The sequence below is a fragment of the Tympanuchus pallidicinctus genome, unplaced genomic scaffold, assembly GCF_026119805.1.
Source record: "Tympanuchus pallidicinctus isolate F22 unplaced genomic scaffold, pur_lepc_1.0 scaffold5, whole genome shotgun sequence".
Classification (NCBI taxonomy): domain Eukaryota; kingdom Metazoa; phylum Chordata; class Aves; order Galliformes; family Phasianidae; genus Tympanuchus; species Tympanuchus pallidicinctus.
The window spans coordinates 63075479-63097664 of NW_026294769.1; the positions used below are offsets into that span (position 1 = coordinate 63075479).

Sequence of the window (22186 nt, forward strand, 5' to 3'; positions counted from 1 at the left end):
AACAGCTGAAGCCACCACCAACAATCTGACCTCTTGGTCTGTGAATGTTGCAAAGCCTTTTAGATCCAGTGGGAAAACCTCTGTGTTTTGATTAACTTTTCATCTTCTTGGCTAACCAAAGATAGTTCTGGTTTAGGTCAAATTGAAACAGGATATTGGTCTGCATGGGGTGTCCGCACAGAGTGACTTCACACTGCCTTGCCACTTCAAAATTGGAATTGTTAGGTCATGTTACTTATTATCAAAGCAAAGTTTGACATCCCAGCTGCTCAGTGCATCTGGCCCTGGCTGACAGCTTGGTGGTGGCTGCCCTGCTAAACTTGGAGGAAGAGCAATGCAACATGGAGGGAGACTTGTATGAATCTGGAGATTAGAAGAACAGAAACAAGATGCAATGTTATGGTATGTAATACAAAGCTGTGCATGAAATGGACAGCATGATTTGATAGAAGACAAGGTAATGTGATTTGAGAATGTCAGACAAAGACTTACATGTATCCTAGATGCAGCCAGGGATGTGTTATGGCACTCAGAATAAGAAATATTTCTGTGACTACAGAATATACCAGATATTCCAGGATTTAGTTGGAATTCAGGAGTTTTTTGTTTGTTTGTTTGTTTACTTGAGTATTTTTTAGGGGGCAGTATCTAATAAGCATTTTCTCTTCTTAAATACTTCCTTTAGTAAAATTGAATTTCAGCAAGAGTAAAGAGAACAGAGAAGTGGAAGGGCTGCCTTAGAAAAGACTATTAGAAGAATCTGAAATAAACTTAAACACTGACAAAAACTGAGATTACTCTCTACAGAAAAACAGACCAGCAATGGAGAAGTAAAAGACACAATAAACTAGAAAAGCCTGGCGAAGGATACATGGGTGCAGACTGCCAATGAAGAAGTTTAGGCTGGAAATGCAAGGTTTTGCATTTGGGCCGGAAGAACCCCAGGCACCCGTACAGGCTGGGAGAAGTGGTCCTTGAGAGCAGCTCGGCAGAGAAGGACCTCGGGGTCCTGATGGACGAGAGACTGAACATGAGCCAGCAGTGCGCTCTGGCAGCTCGAAAGGCAAATGGGATCCTGGGCTCCATCAGGAGAGGGGTGGTCAGCAGGGACAGGGAGGTGATTGTCCCTCTCTACTCGGCTCTTGTGAGGCCCCATCTGGAGTACTGTGTCCAGGTGTGGAGCCCTCAGTACAAGAAAGACATAGAAATTTTGGAAAGGGTCCAGAGGAGGGCAACTAAGATGATCAGGGGGCTGGAGCACCTCCCCTGTGAGGACAGGCTGAGGGAGTTGGGCTTGTTCAGCCTGGAGAAGAGAAGGCTGCGGGGTGACCTCATTGCAGCCTATCAATACCTGAAGGGAACCTACACCCAGGAGGGGAGTAAACTCTTCAGAAGGGCTGACAACAGCAGGACTAGGGGAAATGGATCCAAGTTGAAGGAGGGAAGATTTAGGTTGGATGTTAGGGGGAAGTTCTTCACAAGGAGATTGGTTAGGCCCTGGAACGGGCTGCCCAGGGAGGTTGTGGATGCCCCGTCCTTGGACGTGTTCAAGGCCAGGTTGGACGGGGTCCTGGGCAACCTGATCTGAATGTGTGTGTTTGGTGGCCCTGCTAGGCAGGGGGGTTGGAACTACATGATCCTTGAGGTCCCTTCCAACGCGGGTGATTCTGTGATTCTGTGATTCTGTGAAATTTTAAAAGGGCTTTTTACTCATGAGGTCAACAGCATATTCCAGTAGAAATAGGAAAATCATCAAACTAACTTATTTCCAGTGCAGTGCTTGTTAATTTCATTTGAACCACCTGTTTTAGAGCAGTATCAAAGGTCTTGAGTTTGATGTTGAATTGCTACACAGACATTGGACAATCCCAGCTATGCACAGCCTTATCAGAACAAGCAGTCAAGCACCTGATTGACACTGGAACTTGAGTGAGACACGAGAATTACTCTTTTACTCCACCTAAACCAGCTCAGAAGTTCAGCCTGAGTTGTTAGCTTTGCTGCAGCCCCACCAGCCAGCAGTATCAGACACCTGTATCCACACAACTGTGATTCTGCTTTCAGTGAGGTGACAGTGACAAGGATGCTGGTGTCCTCTTGTTACATTCTAGCAGAAATATGTTTGCCCACGAAGTGGGATACAGGACCTTGTGGGAACTCATCCTGACCCATATTCAGTGTTGGGTATGGACCACATAGCTCAGTGAGTCAGGAAAGGCAAGAGGAGGTCAAAAGTCCAGAAGGGAAATGTAAGCCTTGTTCCTCCTCCCAGGAGTCTTTCTGTAATTTTACCAAACACTGGTTAAAGACAAGAAAACAGCTTTGGTAGCAGACATGAGAAGCCAGGCCACTTCCTTCCCAGCTAAACACCCCATGCCCTAAACTAAAAGGTCATGTTTATGTTCTCCCTCTCCTCCAAGGCATCCTGAATTCTTCCCTGCAGCTTCCCCAGGAACAATGCAGCAATAAGCCAGAGCTGGTGACTGCGAGGCTGCTTCTTGAGAGGAGCCATGGCTTTGAGTGATGGACATCTGCTGCAACCACCAAAAACAAGCATGGATGGACATATTTCTTTCTTACTCCTCCCTTTATCAGTAAATGTATGTTGTTGGGGGTGTGGTGTACAAAGGCCATGAGATGCAGTAGCCTGCAGTCATATACCATAGACATCTCCACCTTCTCATATCTCAGAGAAAAAAGTCTTCAGGAGGGTTTCTAGGCTGAGGATCACAAAGCCTTTCCAGGATATCCTGCAAGGAGTGGCATTCACCTGCACATTCTTTGGCTTGCTGTGGATGGGAGTACTTGTCTGAAATGACACTGCTCCATGAGGCTGAAAGTCACCATCCTTCAGACTAATAGGGACCTTCAGAAGTTAAATGTGGTAGTACCCAGCATCAAGGCAGCCTTGATGTCTCACCGTTGACAGCACTGCAGTCCAAAGCATGGCCACAAGTTCCTTTTCCACAATGCTCCCATGGTTTTCCTGGAGCCTACTTCCAGGTACAGAAGTGGAACTGGTGTTCACTGGAATAGCCTTAAGCTAATCCTACTTGTAAGCTGACAGATTTGGAAAGTGCTTGCTTTAAAGGCTATGAGCCTTCACACAGAGTTTGCAAAGATCTAGCAAACTTTTGCCTAATCTTAAACATCCAGCCTAAATTGAGGTACTTTCCGTTTTAGAGAACTACTCAGCTTTTAACTTAACAATTTCCCAAAGAAAGTAGGATTTATCACCTTATTTATTCATCTCAGCTCAATCTGCCCCAACAAGCTGAAATGACCATCTCTCAGAAGTCTCTCTACTTCTCATATCTATTCACACATCTTCCCAACTCCCACTTCAGTGAATGAAATATTTCAGGAGGAAAACTTTTCCCTTTTCCCTCCCAAAATACTGCAGGTCTGGGAAGAGTAGACCACTAAATATGTAGGTCACTCAGAAAGTGATGTCTTCAATTTATTTCCATAGAAAATACAATGGATACAATGAGCACAATAACACTATTTGTTAGAGCAAACTCTCAGCTACAAAGCCCTATATTTCATTTTTTTCATTACAACCACCACCTCTAACTATGCTTTTTTTTTTTTTTTTCTTTTGCCAGCAATGAACAGGAGTCCACATGCTGTGCTTGTAGAATCTGCACTGGTGACCCACTATTACACAGCTGCTAGGGTTGTTACTAGGAAAATGTTGCCTATGCAGTTGGCTGAAACAGATGGAAGTGAGAAGGCATCAAATTCAGATTATATGATAGTTGTGGTAGGACAGCCCAGCTCAGATTGGCAACAGTCTTCAAACTGCTATTGGGCCTGGTGCTATTGTGTTGCAAGAGAAAGGTTGTCTTCTTTTCTGGTCAGATTCTGAAGTCTGAGCTTAGTCAGCATCACAATGCTGTGGTCAGAATCGATGGTTTGTCCTGGTTTGAAGAAGTGCAGAAGGATCACCCCTTGTCCCAAAAGGCAGTGCACATCACTTTATTTGCTGAGGGCTGCATCTTGAACTTTTTCTTTGATGGGAACTTCACACGTTGCCATTTCATGTACTGCTGTTTGGACTCTGGGTCGTAGTGGTAACAGTGACATCTTGTCACTAGTGATGATATGATACAGGAAACTGTCATCTTCAGTGTCAACGTTCATTCGGTCCAGACAAATTTGCCTATGGTGTTTTCTGTTCCTGTGTGAGCATTTGTGGGACTGACTTGGTGCAAGCTGAGATGTTCCAACATTGCCATTTCCAGTGTGCTGAAGCTGATATTCAGCTCTGTGTACAGTTTGCTGGTCATAATCTGCTGATTTGTGTGGATGAGTTGATCAAGATGCTTAATTTCATGGTGTGACAGCTGTGCATGGCTGTCTAGAATGTGGCTTGTCTTTCACATCACCGTTGCCACTGCTGAAATACATCATCCACCACCTCAGTGTTCTCACATCTACTGTTGGGTCTCCATAAACATTTAGCAAGCATAATGAATGTCAATGGGTGTCAATTTTTTTCTGCATGTAGGTATGAATTGAATCATAGAATCAAAGAATGGCCTGGGTTGAAAAGGACCACAATGATCATCTAGTTTCAACCTCCCTGCCATGTCGCCAAACATTAGACCAGGCTGTTCAGAGCCACATTCAGCCTGGCCTTGAATGCCTCCAGGTACGGGGCATCCACAACCTCTCTGGGCAATCTGTTTCAGTGTGTCACCACTCTCTGAGTGAAATTCCACGTCTTTACTTCATGTGCACTTCCAGTTCAGATGCCATTTTGTTAGACTGCTCTTCTGCTGTCATCTGTAACATAGCAACAATATGTAGCAAAATATTGGCAGGAAGGTTCATCCTTTACTGCCATATGACCAATACCCACTGTTGATGTAATGGGCCAACAATAAAATAGGAGTCATTACTTTCAGAGCAGCCTTCATTTGTCACTATCTCATGCTATCATTATTATTAAAAGTTATTAGTATAAAGGAGAGGGCATGCTGTAACTTTTAACTTGGTATAACAGAACACAAAAAAACAGCTGATGTACATGATTGTCTGAGTCAATGGTTCCCAAACTTTTAGGGCAATGGAGCCACCATTAATGCTAAGATCTTTTTGTGGACCACTGTGAACTCTACATTATCAACCTTTTAACTGGAAAAAAAAGAAAAAAAAAAAAAAAGACCAGACAAAAACTTTTCGATATGGCTCTGCAGACCACCTGTGGACCACTCACCGTAACTTCATGGACCACCAGTGGTCTGAAGACCACAGTTTGGTATATATCAGCCAAGTGACTGAAGGCTAGAAACATGCCAGAAAAAGCAATGATAGTGTACAATGCCATTACACATAACTACCCATATGGATAAGAGTTCTGTAAACCACCCACAGCTTTCCATGTGGGAATACAGTTCCAGCTCCTGATTATCTTCTTGTTAATGCCTCCCATATTTTTTGCAGCACATCCTGGGATTTGTTTATATGCATGAGCTTTGTGCCACAGCCAGTAGCTACAATTAAGAAATAATTACATGTGCTAGGGCCAGGAGGAAAACTTGGCTACCAGTAAATTTCACAACTGGTGGTTCTCCTACATCTAATAAAATAGTTTAATTGGGCTTCTTGTTTGCCTCATTCTTTAACTAGTTATGGACCTGAGCTACTTTTTCAAAGTCCCCAAGTCTTGTGGGTCTGTATTTTAAGGCCTGGTTCTCTTCCTCACATAGAGGAGGTGGAGCTGGGAAAAGCAGAGATCCCTAGCCACAAATGACTACTTCGAGTCTTGCCCAAATACAGTTTACTTATATGTTTTGGGCATCCTTGAATTCTTGGTTTATGTTTTTAGGTTCATCCAAACTCTAAATACACATCAATCTTTGAATAGCAGATACTTGTTTAATCTGCTGCAGCATACACGTTTACACACATACACACACATACACAGAGGGTTTATCTGCAGGACAGTGAGGTGCTGTGCAGGATTGCCTTAACTATCTCCCAGTGACCTTGCTGAGGAGTGCACAGCTCTGCACAGAGCTCTGCATAGAAACCCGGAGGACCTTAAGGGCCAGAGCCTTTTTGCTTCTGGTGTAGTGTGTATACCACAAGGCAGAGAGGCACATGCTGTCTCTAACCCAACTTCTCAAATGCCAAAAATAGTGTTGCCAAGACTTCACGGAGCAGTGTAGGTATATTGTAAGTGGCATATTCTCTACAGCTTACAGGTTTCCTTGGTGCCTTAGGAAATAAAAAAATCACATCCAGTCCTCACTCTGTCACAGAGAGGTAAGTGAACACCATGAATCATAGAATCATAGAATGGCCTGGGTTGAAAAGGACCACAATGATCACCTAGTTCCAAACCCCCTGCTGTATGCAGGATCACCAACCACCAGACCAGGCTGCCCAGAGCCACATCCAGCGTGGCCTTGAATGCCTCCAGGGATGGGGCATCCACAACCTCCTTAAGCAACCTGTTCCAGTGTGTCACCACCCTCTGTGTGAAGAACTTCCTCCTAATATCTAACCTAAATCTCCCTTGTCTCAGTTTAAGACCATTCCCCTTATCACTATTCACCCTCATAAACAGCCATTCCCCCTCCTGTTTATATGCTCCCTTCAAGTACTGGAAGGCCACAATGAGGTCTCCCCAGAGCTTTCTCTTCTCCAAGCTAAACAAGCCCAGTTCCCTCAACCTTTCCTCATAGGAGAGGTGCTCCAGCCCTCTGATCATCTTAGTGGCCCTCCTCTGGACTCTCTCTAAGAAGCAGCAAAGTCCCCAGTTGGCAATAGGAAATTGTTACAAAATGGGAAGTATGAGGAAGCACAGAGGGAGGAGGATTTCAAGCTGCCAGAAGGGGCAAGTGGGCCTCTTTGGATCTCCATCACCATTGCTAACATGAACTCTTGCAAATGCATTTGAAGGCTGAGAGGACATTTTATGTAAAACTCATCTTTGGCACTTTCTGATTTGGACTCAGTACATCTCTTTGGACAGAACTTCTGGCCATTTGGGAAGCAAACAGCATGCTATCATTTGGATACAAAAAGGTTGGGTCAGCTGCTCTAAATCGCACAGCAAATCAGCAGCAGGGCCAGAAACCGAGAGGGGAGTGCTGATTACATGTTCCATGCTCCTGACCCACTGCTGCAAAAGGCATTTTTCACTTAGCCAGACACAGGAGATGGAGGAAGCAAGAGAAGAGTAAGATTAAAAAATCTGGAAAAAAGATTGCAGAGAGGAAGACATTGCGTACCTTCCCTGAAAGGCTGTCACACAGGAACAGCACTCCCAGGCCAAGCCCGAGGAGACAAATTATCTCTTGAGCAACCTCAGCAAAGGAAAGAGACAAAGTTACTTAAAGATTGGACTTGACCCAGTAAGCCAACTCATCTTTGGTTGGTTGTAGCAGAAACTCACCTTTTCCTTCTTAATCCTTGACCTTTTCTTGAAAAAAAAAAAAAAGAAGAAGAAGAAAGGAAAGTAAAACTGGACCCAGCTCTACTCTGGGGAAAAAAATAATAAGTTAGAAGCACATGGCTTCCTGAGATGGAGGAGCTGTGGAGATTTGTTTATTCATACAAAGATTATGTAGATAAACTCAGTTTACACAGCCACAGGGCTGAAGCTAATGCTTGCCATTGCCAATGGCATCCCACCACCATGCACTGCTTTGTCTCCTTAGCTGAGATACGAATGCAACGTATTATGAAATAATCCTGTGATGCTCTGGGGAAGAAATAAACAGAGAGATTTTGTCATCTCCTTCCAGTGCACAGAGCCAGCCTGTGGCAGGCTGCTCTGGGAATGCACCTCCAGGTGGTCCTGTACCCACCTTAGGGAGTTGATGGCTTCGGTGTCCTTCTGCAGCTTTGCAGCTCTCCAGGAGATAACTAGCTTCTGTAAGGGTTATACATGTGAGCTAGCATTTATACACTTATTTTTTCACAAAGTGCTTTTGGAAGTGCTGAGAATTGCTAGGAGGCTATGGGTCTGAAATAGCAGGTCTGTTTTTCTCATGATACCTCAGAGCCTGCTTGGAAGAAGTAGGGTAAGACCAGACCTAATCTCATTCCATCCTGGATGCTCCTTGAGGGATTCAAAAAGCCTGTGAAATAAGAAAGAAAAAAAGAAAGAAGAAAAGGAAAAAGAAAAGAGAAAAAAAAAAAAAAAAAAAAAAAAAAAAGCAGAGAAAGAGAAGGAACCCACAGACAAAGAAATCCATCTTTATTTGGGTTTCCCCTAAACACATGTTTCTCAACTGCATAGTGCTTCTCATTGAGATGATATTTCCTCAGATGTCTCATGACTCATAGAGCTACATAAGTGATGTTTGCCATTGGTTGGGGCACTAAGTGGTGCATATTTAGTTTGTCTCTATCCCTTTGCATTCTTCTCCTTATTTAGTTTTCCCAGCTGCCTACCAGTGACTCCTTCCATCTCTGACTATGTCCATCATGACCTTTCAGGATGAGAAGACTTACAAATTAGTTCTTTGCTCTGAATTTATCTCTTTGTTTCAAAGCAACTTTTGGATGCAATCGTCTGCTCTGTTTTGCAAACAGTCTATTTTCCCATTCCCTATTTTTGAAAAGACCAAAGTCAAATAAGAGGTACTGATATTGTTCTTAACAATGAAAAGCAAATGATACCACTGTTTTTTTCATTCTTCCAATAAGCCTGTTAGCACTCTTCACTTTCTCATGCAAACTTCTCACATTGTAGTGTATTCAGTGAGCAAATCTGAAGCTGTATTATCAGTGCATTAGATCGTCATACGCCCAGAAAATAGCAGTGGCATCATTCAGTAACAGCACACCCAGAGGTTCAGCTGCTGAAAAATGGACTATTTAGGGGAGCCAGATTAAGAAGTGCTGAGCAAAGGAAAATAATACTTTCATAGGAAACCACATTTTTTCCTCCTACTCATCAGCAGTGTTATCACATAGCTCTCCTTGTACCAGGAGCTGATGTAGGGTACAGCAGGGCCTCCCCATGCCCGCTTATAAAGGACGTGACACTGCTCCACAAAAAAGCCCCTCTGGAGCCTGCCAGTTTTTCACCACAGCTTTCTCTTGAATTAGTTTTAATACAACAGAGAACCAAACCAAACAAACAAAAACTCCATCTTAGAAGAGGAAAGGAGCTGAATTCCCCAGGGGCAGTTATTTTTCACTCCATTGGAGAGCTAACAAAAAAACTCTTCACTTTAAATTCCTCTGTGGGATTATCTGTCTCCATCAGTGTAGTCATAATTCTTCAGACATACCTTGTTCCCATGAAACAAGAATAATACCAAGGAGATACTTATATGAGGGTCAGCATATCACCCTTAGCCCCACCTCTGCTCCCTGTGGCACAGCATGCCTAGGAGACAGACCTGTCCCCTCTCCACAAGGCAACTGAAAAGCAAACACCATCTCTGAGGCTCCTCACAGAGTTCTCTCTTCTAACCAGAGTCACTTCTCGCCCTAAGTCCAATTCTCAATTTGAATACCTCGAGTCAGCAGCTGCCCAGGCCCTGCCATATGGACTCTCTTAGCAATGATTGCTCAACACAAAATCACAAAAATCCTACATAAAACCTGCTGGGAGCCAAAAATCGGACACCTGGATGGGGCAGTTCTTTCCAAGACGCCTTCAGCAAGGACATCTGGGCTATAATGCACACCAGCAGAATCTGCCTTGTTTGCAATATGCAGCTCTTTTTTCTGTTGAGGCCACGTGAGCCTGGGGAACAACCACAACTCCTCTTCTTTGTCCAGAAGAGAAGGTATGTGTTCAGGGAGGCTGAGGCTGGAGACTCTCCTCAACCTGAAAGTGTGAAAATGCAGATCCACTAAATTGCCATCACCTTAGCATGTGCCCTGACAGCTGCCAGAGGTGATCTCTATGTGGACAAAAAGACTAAGTCTCCATGCAGGAGTCAGACCCCAGCCAGCATCAGGCCCAGTGGTGTGCTGTGCTCCTTAAGGTCTGGCTTGAGGCTGCTCCTCACCCCATATTGTGTTCGCACTGGCACCTGAGGCGGTTTGTTCTCGCTCTGCACTGGCAGGATCTCAAGCCTCCATCTGGGTTTTCCTTGTCAATCGGGGGCGAAACCCCACAGCTCCCTGAAAGCTCACTGGATCACACATGAGATCCGTGGAGAAGCAGGAAGCTGATGATGGGGTGCAACATGGAGTTATTCATCACTGAGCTGTCCTGATCCTCCTGAGCTATGCCAGAAGCTCTCACACCTACAGTCCTGTGAAATGTGATGACATTCATTGACACAAATATCTGTCACTCGAGGCAATTTATCTCCTGATTTATGTAAGGCAATCTGAGGTGTGGCACCATCCCAAACAGCTACACAAACCTGCTGAGATCAGAGCATCTTGTTGCGTGTGCTGCTAAGGTCATGCTTACATTAACCTCCTCCTCTGCATTAAGCAGTGCAAACAGTCTTCAGCCCATGTGCTCAAGAGAGATTTTGCAGCTCCTGGGGAACAAGGCCCCCCAGGCTGTGCCCACTAAGCAAAGACCCAGGGCAGGTGCAGGGAGAAAGCCTGATGCTTGTCCCTCGCGTTTCTCCTCACTCTGAGTTTCATTGCGGGTCTGTGGCCATCCCAGGCAGCAGGGAGTACTTCGGGGTCAGTGGGAGCAAGAGCTGCCCATCCTTCCGTGCCTTCTCCAGGAATAGCAGTGGTGGCCTGGCTCTCCAGGGCTGGGCAGAGGAGTTCAGCAGGTCCTGCTACAGCCAGGATGGCGTGGTGGCCGGCAGGGACTCAAAAGCCAAGATTCAGTCCCTGCAGCTGCTGCGGTTAAACCATCTTCTTAATTACGCAGGAAAATGTCCTAGAAACCACAATTTACATTGGTTCAGCTCTCCCCTGCCTGAAACCAGAGTAAACTGCACAAGAGGAAATCACAGCTAATAGCAGATTTTGTCTATCTGAACCAGTGTTATCTGGACTAAGGGACATCAGTGGCAGAAATTAAAGGCTTCATCTGAAACAGAAATGGTGATACCTGAGACTTTTCTCAAACTTAATAGATTTTTTTTCATACTTCTCTTTCTCGTGGTTCATATTTGCTGTGGCTTATTTAGCCAGCTAAGAAGCTACTGCTGCTGCTTCTGTTTAGCAAGCTCTATTTCCTTAGTATATGCCTTAACAATTATTTCTATTTCTTTATTTGTCATGGGCAGCTCTGTTCAGAAAGTGGAACCAAGAACAGATTCTGAGACAGATAAGCTTGCTGCTATGGCGACTGTCCTTGCTGTGCAGTGATGTTTAAACCATACAAATCCATCTCTGCAAATGTAGGACAGATTGCTACAGCAGCTGTGCTTTTAAAGACGTTGTGAACTTCTTACTCTGAGTAGACTGAAAATTACTTTCATCATATGGTTTGGAAAAAATAGCCAAACCTCAGGGATTACTAATGATGGGCAAATAAACCAAAGTTAGCATGCTGGGGAAGGAGTAAACAGTAGCAGTGCTTGAGATCTGACATGGTGACCCAGGCAATGATACTGATCAATGCCTTCCTGGAGGCAGAAAAATTAGAGAGTGTGGAATTAGAAACACCATTCAGTTTAAAATGAATTGAGCCTTAAGCAAAACAGAAGGGAACAACCTTATAATGTTGTAAAAGGGCTTTTTGTTTGCCCCATACCATACCTCCTTTCATTGTGCAAGGCTGTTATCATCTTTCATTAGTGGCCCTTTTGGCATGAAGTTTTTCTCCCATGAAATGCACAGATTTTTATGGGCCAAATCGGGACCATTAAGCTAAAATCCTGGATGCGTGGCAATGAAATGTGGATGAGGATAGAAGGTTAAAAGCATATGAGAAACAACTGAATCACTTGGCAAAAAGAATAAGCAAGTAAATATTTTGTGGCTGAATAAATGTCACGTTGTGTGAGCCTTCAGAACATACAGGGAAATAAGGCTATGGTGGGCTTACAAGACCCAGTTTAAATTCCCTGCTAACCCAGATGCATCGGTGTGTAGCTCCAAAATGAGGTCTTGTTTTTCCAGCACAAATTGCCTTTACTGAGCTTTTTAGTGCAGCTAGAACTGGAGTGGGCACAAGCACTCAGCTGGGCAGCGATTGCTGCTTCCTCTGGCACCAGAGATGCTGTAGGATTACCTGCAGTGGGAGCCACCAGGAGCAAGAGTGCAGGGAATGCCCTGAATCCATCTGCCCATGCCATGAATGCTGAGGTACGTGCCTGAAGAGAGGCTACCACATGTACAGTCCTCCCTGGATGGAAAAGCAAACAAAATATGGGTCCTCTCAGCCCTCCCAGGTGTTCCCACCACCACTCCATGGGGTCAGGCTTCCACACTGGCCCCTTCTTGCTTTGGGTAGAGTGTGTCATTCCAGATCTCACTTCCCATCAACTGCCTTTGGTTATAGTCTCTCAAAATGGGAGTGTGGAGAAAGTTCAGATCCTGTATCTAACCAAGTCAATGTTAAAAATAATGATAGTAATCACAAGAAGAACTCATTGCAGATCCTGCAGCAAAAGGCTCTGCACAACTGGAGCTCTGAAAAAAGCAGGAAGTCACCAATTCACAGTTCTTTCACCACAGTAAGGCAAGGGGAAACTTGGATTTGGAGATATTCCACTCCTCCTACAGTGCTTCTTACCAGCAATGGAAAAAAAGCAGGTGGAGGGGTATTTCTTGCCCACTCGATCCTGGCAAAGAGAATTAAGAAACACCTCCAGCTTGAGAAGGAAGCCTGAAGATTCCCAAGTGCAAGCAGGAGAACATGACGTGAAGGACAAGAGAGCACGCAGCTCTTACAGGAGTGGGCACGTACTGACAAATGCGGAAACTCAGACATAAAAAAGCAGCAGCCAACTCAAGGAAACATCAGTCTTAGACTTGTCCTGACAGCTACAAAGGAAGGAATCAGAATGGCTGCTTTACATTAATTGAATGCAGCCCAAATGAAATGCTAACCAGCAATTCTATACACTCTGTGCTTTCAAGACACAGAGTGTCTTGAACGTTCAGTTACGCAAAGCTGAAAACAATTATGAGTGAAATTATTTGTGAGACAGAATTTAAACAGGAAAAATGTGAGTGATAATTGGGAACTATTTAAACATAATTTTCTAAATGCCCCAAAAGGCACATTCTCACATTGCACAAAAGAGGTCAAGTGGAGTTAAAAACAAAAGCAAAACAAAACAAAAGCACAAGCTGGCTTAGAGAGGAAATTAAATCAGCTTTTGTAAAAACTTCCACAAACAATCCCCCTCCACCACTCTCCCAGCAACAGAATATTAAACAAACCAAAAACACATATATCATAATGAATAAGGAAGGAACTGCTGAAAACAACTGTGTATCAGAACTCAGCAAAGGTAGATGCCTGGAATGGGAAGCAACAGGATACAAATGGGAGTGCATGGCCCTGAGAACGACAGTGGGAAGGGGCTTTCTTCCTAAGTATATTAGAAGAAAAAGGCCCCCAAAGCACAGTAATTTTTCACTCTTAGCTGTTAAATGTAGAACTATGAATCATAATGGAAGATTTTAGAAATGTTGCCCCCTCTCCCCCAAATTTTTTGGGCTTTGTTTGGAGAAAACAGAAGTCTTAGTCCTGTACTGGGCTGACTTTGGTGCTGATGAAATGCAGTAACAAAAAGGATACGAAAATAAGACCTAAATAAACAGGCCCACATCACTTTGCATCAAGTGTCTCACCCAGAAGACAGGTGCGGTTGGACCTGATGATCTTTAAGGTCTTTTCCAACTTAAGCAATTCTATGATTCTATGATTTCCAGCTACTCAGATCATTGACAAGGATACAAGATTGTAAGAACATTGCAGTTTGGCCAGTTTTCAGAATTCTAGGGCAATGTAAGGAATTGCAGACTTATCTGCCTGACTCGGAATGCAGGTAGAATAACAGGATAGCTGCAATGGGGCTTAGTCAGCAAAGAACTGGGAGTGGAGGGGCAGCAGGAAACATACTTCTTTGCAACAGGTACATGAGAAATAGCTCCTGTCAAACAAACGTCTTCTTCCTGTTGAGGTTACAAAGATTAGTAAAGGCCATCATGTTGTCACTGTGTACTTAGATCTCCATAAGGTTCTTTCAGTTTGGAACTGAAGAAGTTGGAAAAAGTAATGCAACAGCAGAAATTCAGGTTAGTGCACAATGAATATGCTCAAAAATGACTAGTCAAGGTAGCACTGTTCAGTGCCTCTGCAATAGGATCCAAAGGACAGCACGTGGAAGGAAAAGTGTGAAGATGTGCTTGCTCTGGCTGCAGACACAAGCCTGTCCCACCACAGATCCCAAATCACACATACTCTGCACCTGAGGCCTGGAGGATTGTGCTAGGGGAAAAAGACCATCTCAACTTAGCAGGGCAGGCTGACAGAGACAGTCTGCAAGAGGTCACTCTCCCAGGTGTGAGTACCTCACAGTTTCCTGCAGAGTAAGAAACATAGAATTATAGAATCATAAAGCCCATTGAGTTGCAAGGGACCCTTAAAGGTCATCCAGTCCCACTGCTTGCAGCGAACAAGGACTCAGAGTCCTGTGCTGCCTGATCTTGCATGTGTGCAGGGCTGGGGTCTCTCTCAGCAACATGTTCCATTGCCCTCACCACCCTCCTTGTAAAAAATTCTTTCCTTATATCCAGTCTAAATTTCCCCTGTTCTATTTCAAACAATTTCCTCTTTTCCTATCAAGATGTTATGCTACAGCTTTCTCCACCCTTTATGCACCCTACCCACGGCAGCAAAAGCCATTTACTTGTTTACAAATTGGCCTCTGAACACTTCATGAGCCCAAAGCAAGCTGCGTAACCTATTCAAGGCCTAAATTGAACCCAGGTTTCTGAAAGGCATTCCAGTGCCAGGTCCCCAGAGCCAGAAACAGCAGCTGGGCAGAGCTGGGCAGCAAGACTGGGTCAGCTGAAAGCGTCCATCACCCTGCATTTCCAACTCCCACAGTCTCTGACGTGGCAGGGCCTGGGACCTTGCACATACACATGACCTCCTGGGCTATGTAGGCTTTCTGCCAGTTCATTTAGCCTCCAATGTAGTCTGACACCCCAGCCTCAAAGGATCATTGACGTCAGTGCTTATGTTCACTGGAAATGTATTTATTTGCCCGAAAAGAGGCATCCCTAAAGTAACTGCAAAGTCCAGACTCCTGTACTAACTTGATCCATGGCATTTACAATAACTTCCAAGAAGCCAGTCCATGAGAACAGTGGTTTTAAATTGCTGTGACAGATGGTATGCATTTTGCTCACAGCTGGTTGTATGTTAATATGTTACGTTCATTTGAAAGGATTTGGCCAAACAACAAAGAGAAATGCCACCAGTTTGCTCCAGCCTGGCTGCCGTGCTCCGGGTCAGGCTGAGATGGTGTTCACCCCAAAAATCCCGGGAAAGGAAGACAGGTGGTTGGCAGGAAGGATGCAGTGAGCATAGGAAATATCCTTCCTTTACCCAGAAAAGAGCAGAAAGATGGAGGGGGACAGAGGGACAAGGAGGGGGACAGAGGGGACAAGGAAGTTGGCAGCTGTTGAGGATATCACTTGATGGTGGCTGACTTAAGCTCCAGCCTGATAGAAAGAACCTGATGGTAAGGACAGCATGAGCAGAAGTGAGATTTGTTTACAAATCTTCTTAATTCCAAGTTTCCCTGAAGCTTTCTTCTGGGAAGTTTTCTCTACCAGCAACATCTGGCAGCATGGTTCACAAGCTCCTCCTGCATTTGGGCCTGCTGGCAAGGGCACAGTTCTGCAGCTTTGGATATCTCCTAGTCTTCTCACAGTCAGCATCATCTACAGGCAAGACATGAATCCCAGGGCTCTTAGCTTGATGCTGTGGTTCCACCTTTCCAGACAATCTCTTTTTTGAGCACTCTCATCTCACCTTTTTACCTGGGAAATTTGGCTGTAATGCCACTTCCCTGTAAAAGGCAAGGAGATGGGAAGGGAAAGACGTTGGGCATCTCTTTAGAAACTCTTCAGACATATTCCTAGACTTAAGTCCTATTCAGGCATGCAATCATCCCTCACTGTGGGAGGTATTTCAAGGAACATTGCTCAATAAACATTTAATATCCTAAATTATGTCCCATTTAGCTTAACAAAAGTTAAATGGGAGACTTGCTTCATTATAAGTTTAGGAAAACTATGGATTTTGGTCTTCTGATTTCATCTTTTAAACTCAGAAAAATTTGGACTTCATTTGAGCCTCACTGCCAAGAACAAAATAATGAGTTGCTCCTTGATTTTTCATGCCTTGTTTTCATCTTGTACTTTTTATACATTAGCCTTATTGATGTGTTTGAACACATTTAACACAATGGGTAAAAAAAGGACTGAGCTCTATGGGTGAATAAAAGATAAGTGGTCTACAAATAGGTGCAAGGTTGGTATTCCTATCTTTGGCCTTGACACTGCATAGCTTTTTGCAAGTTTAATTCTTTTCAGTCCACCTGCTTACATGTTACACATGTATTTTATCCTTTACTTCATTACTTCATTTAATTCATGTTTAATTCAACATTTAAAGACCATTCAAGAACTATTTTGAGCGTTATGCTTAGTGCTTACAGATCTTCCAGGGCTCCACATTTAAAATTCATCAATACAGAGAAGAAATCTGTTGAAATGAATGTACTGCATAGAATAGAACAGACTTTGAAAGGCACTGGCAAGTTAAGTGTCTATTTTTAGGATAGTCAAACAGATACTTTATTAAGTTGGGAGCTTGTGATCCAAACCAACACCAGAACAAACACTACAGTAGTTCAACGGCTCATATCAAGATAGCAGTCAAAAATGCCAAAATCTATTTTCTCTTTTTCTTGTTCCTCCAAACCTTCCAGAAAAACTTTTCACAACATCCTGGACAACCTCAGGCCAAGGAACTTTATCTTACCAAAATAAAAGGCAATTTTGACATTGTTCATAATTTATGATAAAAACAACAACATTAAAAGATTGCTTTGTTTGTTTTTACTGAAAGTTCACTACCTGATAGGACATAAAATATTAAGCTCTTACTTCAGGGCCTTTAATCACTGCTATTTTGCAGATGCACTTAGAGATATGCAATTATTTTCTTTTATAAGCTCTTCTGCACAATCCAAGTATTTAAGAATTTACCATAATTTGTAATACTTGAAAACAAGAAAATAAACAAACAAAAAGCTCCCCAGAGCCCTGAATTTTGAAATAAACTCAAGCTAATGGAGCAAACAATTACTATTCCAGCATGCAGAGCTCACACAGAAATGCAATGGGCAGGAAAATTTATACATGTAATTTGCAGATGACAGACATAATACTTACTTATAAAGATCAAGGTTGTTTGCAACCATACATTACCATTTCTGGAAAATCAATCTACATTATTTTTAGTACAGGTTAGGAACTGGGAGTAATGATTGAGTGATTTGCCAAGGACATGGTCAGACAGACTTGGACAAGTGGAAACTGTGAATTCTTTCCAAAGGGAACATGTATCATAGTCACAGCTGGTATCACTATGTAGGAGCTCGATCCTGCGACTCATGGTGTAACAGACCAAGCATGTTTTAACACAAAGCCTCCTACTGCAGTGCAACAGGAGTTATCCTCAGGTGGGCATTAGTTAAATCTTGCACCTACACTGGGGCTGCAATAGGACACAGCGTTTTACACTTGGAAAGTGCAGTGTAACTCCGTGCAACACTCCCAACACTCTTGCAGGAAGTTCATAAGAGAATAACTGTGCTTTGCAGGGGAGCAGGCAAACAAAGCAGAAAAGCCATGAAAGGATTTATAGTTTATAAATGTTTTTTTTTAAACCCCAATACACTTCTCCATCAAAGCAAAGCTCAATGTAGAAAACACTTCAGAGTTTCAAACACACATTGAAGTGCCCTAAGAAATTAAAGAGATTTACATCTACAAAGGTGATCTAAGCACACACACTGCTCACAAACTAACACAGGTTTGACGTGGCCAATTGAATCCACGTTCCAGTTACAGATATATTTTTGTATCCAGGGCAGTTGTGTGGTACAACATATCCATTGTGTCAGGTACAGTAGGCCAGTATTTCATTCAGGAGTTGTTCTGCAAAGGGGTAGATGTCTACCCAAAAGAAGTAGAAAACAGTGCAGACACTGAGAAGAGTTTTCTCCTTTGCTGGCATCCTGCTTTATCTAGAAAAATGCAACTTTTTAATCACGCTTCCCACAGAGCCTCTGCTTTCTCCAGCTGGGAACTTTGTGCAGGCAGCTTCCAAACCAAAGACGTGGTCCCTGCTGCCTTTCAGGCCCAGCTATGAGATACTCGGGATCCAGCTGTGGTCTGAGCAGCACACACCAGATGTGCTGTGCTCATCTCGTGCATCTGCTCTAGGGCCCTGCGATGCCCAAGGGTGCTGCACGCTCACAGCAGCCAGGACTCCTGGGGCAGGAGTGATCCTTGGGCGCACCACAGACACTGTTGCCCACTGCACCCTCCCATGTATTTGGCTAAATTGCAGAATACTTCCCTGGAAACAAATGGTATCAGAGGAGCAACATCACCAGACCTTCCAGTTAACTTAACCAGCCTTCATGTCTCCGGGGTTTTGGATAGCTAGCCAGGCTAGAAAGAAGTAACTGTTATTTATTATAATTCAATTTAGTCTGCTGTAACAGTTAGTGTTCATCTATTCTAGCAGTAAAATATGTCGTGCAGAATGAAACACTCATATTTCCTAGAAAGGTCTGGCACTCTGAAATACCTTTTTGTTGGGAAGGAACTTCTTGGAAGTGATTTACACTTAAATTTATTAACTTGTACAGATTAGGTAACCAGGCGAATCCCACATTTTGACCACATGTAAGACACAATGTAAAACTAACCTCCTTCTTTCCTCAATAAATGTGGTTAGTAAATGGCTTGGCAAACCTCTGCTTGGGCAGGGTGGACAAAAAGTAATTAATCATGGAGAATCACAATCTGTAGATAATGTAGTATGAGATCAAGATGAAAGGCAGGAAGAGATTAAGCACCTTTCAGAGGGAAATACTGCTTTTCATATTGCAAATAGGGTGTATCAAAGAAAACACAAATCAATCACATAGCAGCTTTTTCATTCAAATGTTAAGCATAGCTGTAAGAAGAGTTCCCACATATCCTAATGCAAGCAGCAAAGTGCTGCAAATATTGCCCCTCCTGTTCCTGCAGCCCTGCAGAAATACCTGCTGACACTGAAAAGGCACAATAGCTGATAAAGAACAATGACTAAAATGAGCAGTGGGTGGTGCAGTGAGAGGATTTTCAGCTGGAAACAAGGTGTGAAACAATGAGGAAAGTGTTGGGTGTAGGAAAATGATTCCCGACAAAGAGTGATGTGAAAAGGGCTGCTTATGAACTGGTTGAACCTTTGTGTCCTTTAAAAGCACAGCAGGGAACATTTGCACAGGCAAGAATAAGATGATCTAACAGGGACTTTCCATGAATAGTGTCTGGTACAGCAGAACTGGCTGAAACTTCATCTCATCAGCCCCACCTCTCCTCACGGCTTGCTGTTTCCTTTCAGAAAAGAGGCATACATAGGACATATAGAAGCCAAAACATACCCTGCAACGTTTGCATCTTCTGCCTCCTCCTGACAAATCAGTCTATGATCCATCAGTTCATACATGTTCATTTGCAGATGTCCTCTTCCCAAGCAGAGCTTGGGCAGCCTGTCACTCCTATTTGAAACACCTGTTGGACCTAGATTTTTCAGATCTTCCTTGTTGCAGGTCCATAGATACAAAGGCTGTGGAAGGGAGGAGCTCACACAAATGGCATGATCTCATTACTGGGCAGACTACCTTGGCACTTTGAAGAGGAGTAAATTTTTCACTCCCAGAGCGTTCTCAGCAGTATCCTCAAGCTCTGACATTACCTGGACATAAGCAGTTCCTGAAATGCTTTACTGAACAGAGAACTCAGCAAAGCCAGAGCCCTGCTTTCAGGGCTTATGAACTGGGAATGAATCCCATTGGAGTCAATGAAAGCTGCCAGCAGCACTGAAAATCAAGTAGTGTCTATTTGAGTAAACAGGTAACCAGGCAACTTCCTTTAACTCTGTAAAATAATGACTTCCATACAAGCAAAGTCCTCATGCTTTTGTCTGAAGTTCTCTTAGGCAAGAATTAGAATGTAAGATAGGAAGAAAAATTGGGAACTGCTTAATTCTGCCCCAGTGCAGCTAAGGAGACAGTTGGAGACAGGGGTACACTCTAGAGATGTATTCATTTTCACTTGTCATGAACTGCAGCAGAGATTTCCTTGGTAGCAGCTGGCAGTACCCACGGCTGAGCACCCAGTTACTGCCCTGGGAAGCAGCCCTGGGATGAGGTGCCAGGAGCTGGGCTAAGCTGGGAGCACAAAGAAGACGAAGTCTTGTCAAGGTCAAAGAAGACAAGAGACCACACTAGCTCACTGAACTGGCAGGAGGCTTGGTCCAAAAGGAACCCAACTTTTGGCATACCGGTGATCTGGATTGAGGAATGCTCAATCAGATAGCAACTGGAAGCAGAACAAAGCCACTGGGAGATGAGGAAGGGCAGCTGTAGAAGTTGGTAAGGCCACAGGTTTGGGGAGCAGTGAGACCTTTTGAGGCTCAGCTGTCTCAAAGCACCTACAGGACAAGCCCACACCCACAAGGGTAACTGGATTCATTTGAAACGCTAGTAAAGGTGAATTAAAGTAATTGGGATGCTTTGTGCTGGACGCAGATGAAGGCTGTGGTGGATCATTTCTCCTCATTCCATCTGTTCCAGATGAAAGTACGTCTAGTCCTTCTGGGACAATTCAATCCCTCCATCACCAATTACCACTCTTTTTGCTTATCTAACTGGGCATATCCTCTGTTGATTCTTAACCCATTTCCAAGTACAATGAGCCACATAAATGTATCTCTAGCTTTTAAGTTGCTCAGTGAAGTCACCTGTAACTCCAGGTGGAGTGGCTTAGTAATTTAATTCTGCAGGCACTGAGGAAACAATGCTCCCTTGCTGGGAGAGGAAGCACTGATTTCTTCACCCAGCTCAGTGAAGTTGAAAGCGTCCATATCAAGAGCCCAGGAACATCACACAACCCACTTCTGCAATGCCAGAAAATACAGCCTTCTGCTAGAGGTGGTGATTTGTTAAGCCATTCCAGAAAGTCCCACAGGAATAAGTCCTCAGGCAAAAAACAACACTAAATTATGTGGGGACGGACTAAGTGGCTGCTGGAGAAGGATTATCTTTTTGCAAGCTTTATTTACTGGCGTACATTTAATTATGAGGAAGGGAAATACAATCCTCTCTATGACTAAAACTAGAATTAAGCAAAAGTACCCAGGGCATAAAATGTAGGCATGTGTTCTCATAAATCTAAATCCATAAAATAAGTACAAATATTAAACAAGCCCCTTTTCCAGGAATCAGTTGCAACAGTTTCATGTCTTTTCAGAAGAGATGTGCTTGCAGCTTAAAAAAAATACATTTTGGAAGAGAGTGGGTGTATTATTTAAATAGCAGAAAGGAAGGAGAGCTTGTTAAGATAAGAATGATGTTGATACAAAAGGGATAAGAAGGTATAATCTGACCACAAACACATTTAGGCCTGTCATTTCTTATCATTACTGTTCTGAATTGAGCTTCCAGTTAGAGCGTGAATACAACAGCATCGTAACACCAACTTGTTGCAGGCCTTGCTAGCAGTTTCCTACATCAGTTTCCTTCAATGTTCAATTTGGGATGCAAGTAATTTGGAAGATTCTCACTTCTGAAAGTATTTGTGCACTCTTTGGGGTGAAATTCAGAAGTGCAAACTCTAAGATGGTGGAGTTTTTGATACTTCATTTGTTATGAGGTAATGCTTATTGATAAGAAAACTCTAACCTCTGTCCCATGCTGTGACAGCCTTGCAATTCCTTCTCAATTAATAGTTTGTGCAGAAATTTTGAGTGGGATATTCCATGCTCCTCCGTATCTTCAAATGTTGAAACCATAGTACAAGCTAGAAGCTTCAAATCTTCTTAATGTCTTTGTGACAAATGCTGTATTATAAAGCTGTATGCCTTTAAATATTCAATGGCAGGGAGCGTACTGGAAGAGCTGAGGTTCTTAGTTCTGCTCTGCAAGTCACTCTGTGCAGTGACTCCAGCATTTCTGATGGCTCAGCATTTCTAGTT

At 43.5% G+C, this 22186-nt stretch overlaps 1 long non-coding RNA gene across 1 annotated transcript in view; it reads left to right on the forward strand.

The window, feature by feature from the left end:
- The first annotated feature begins 979 nt into the window (after positions 1-979).
- Positions 980-22186, forward strand: part of LOC128090897 (uncharacterized) — a 71636-nt gene continuing 50429 nt past the window's right edge. The window contains exon 1 of the long non-coding RNA XR_008211136.1: positions 980-1452. This is a non-coding gene — a long non-coding RNA (uncharacterized LOC128090897). The remainder of the gene's footprint in view (positions 1453-22186) is intronic.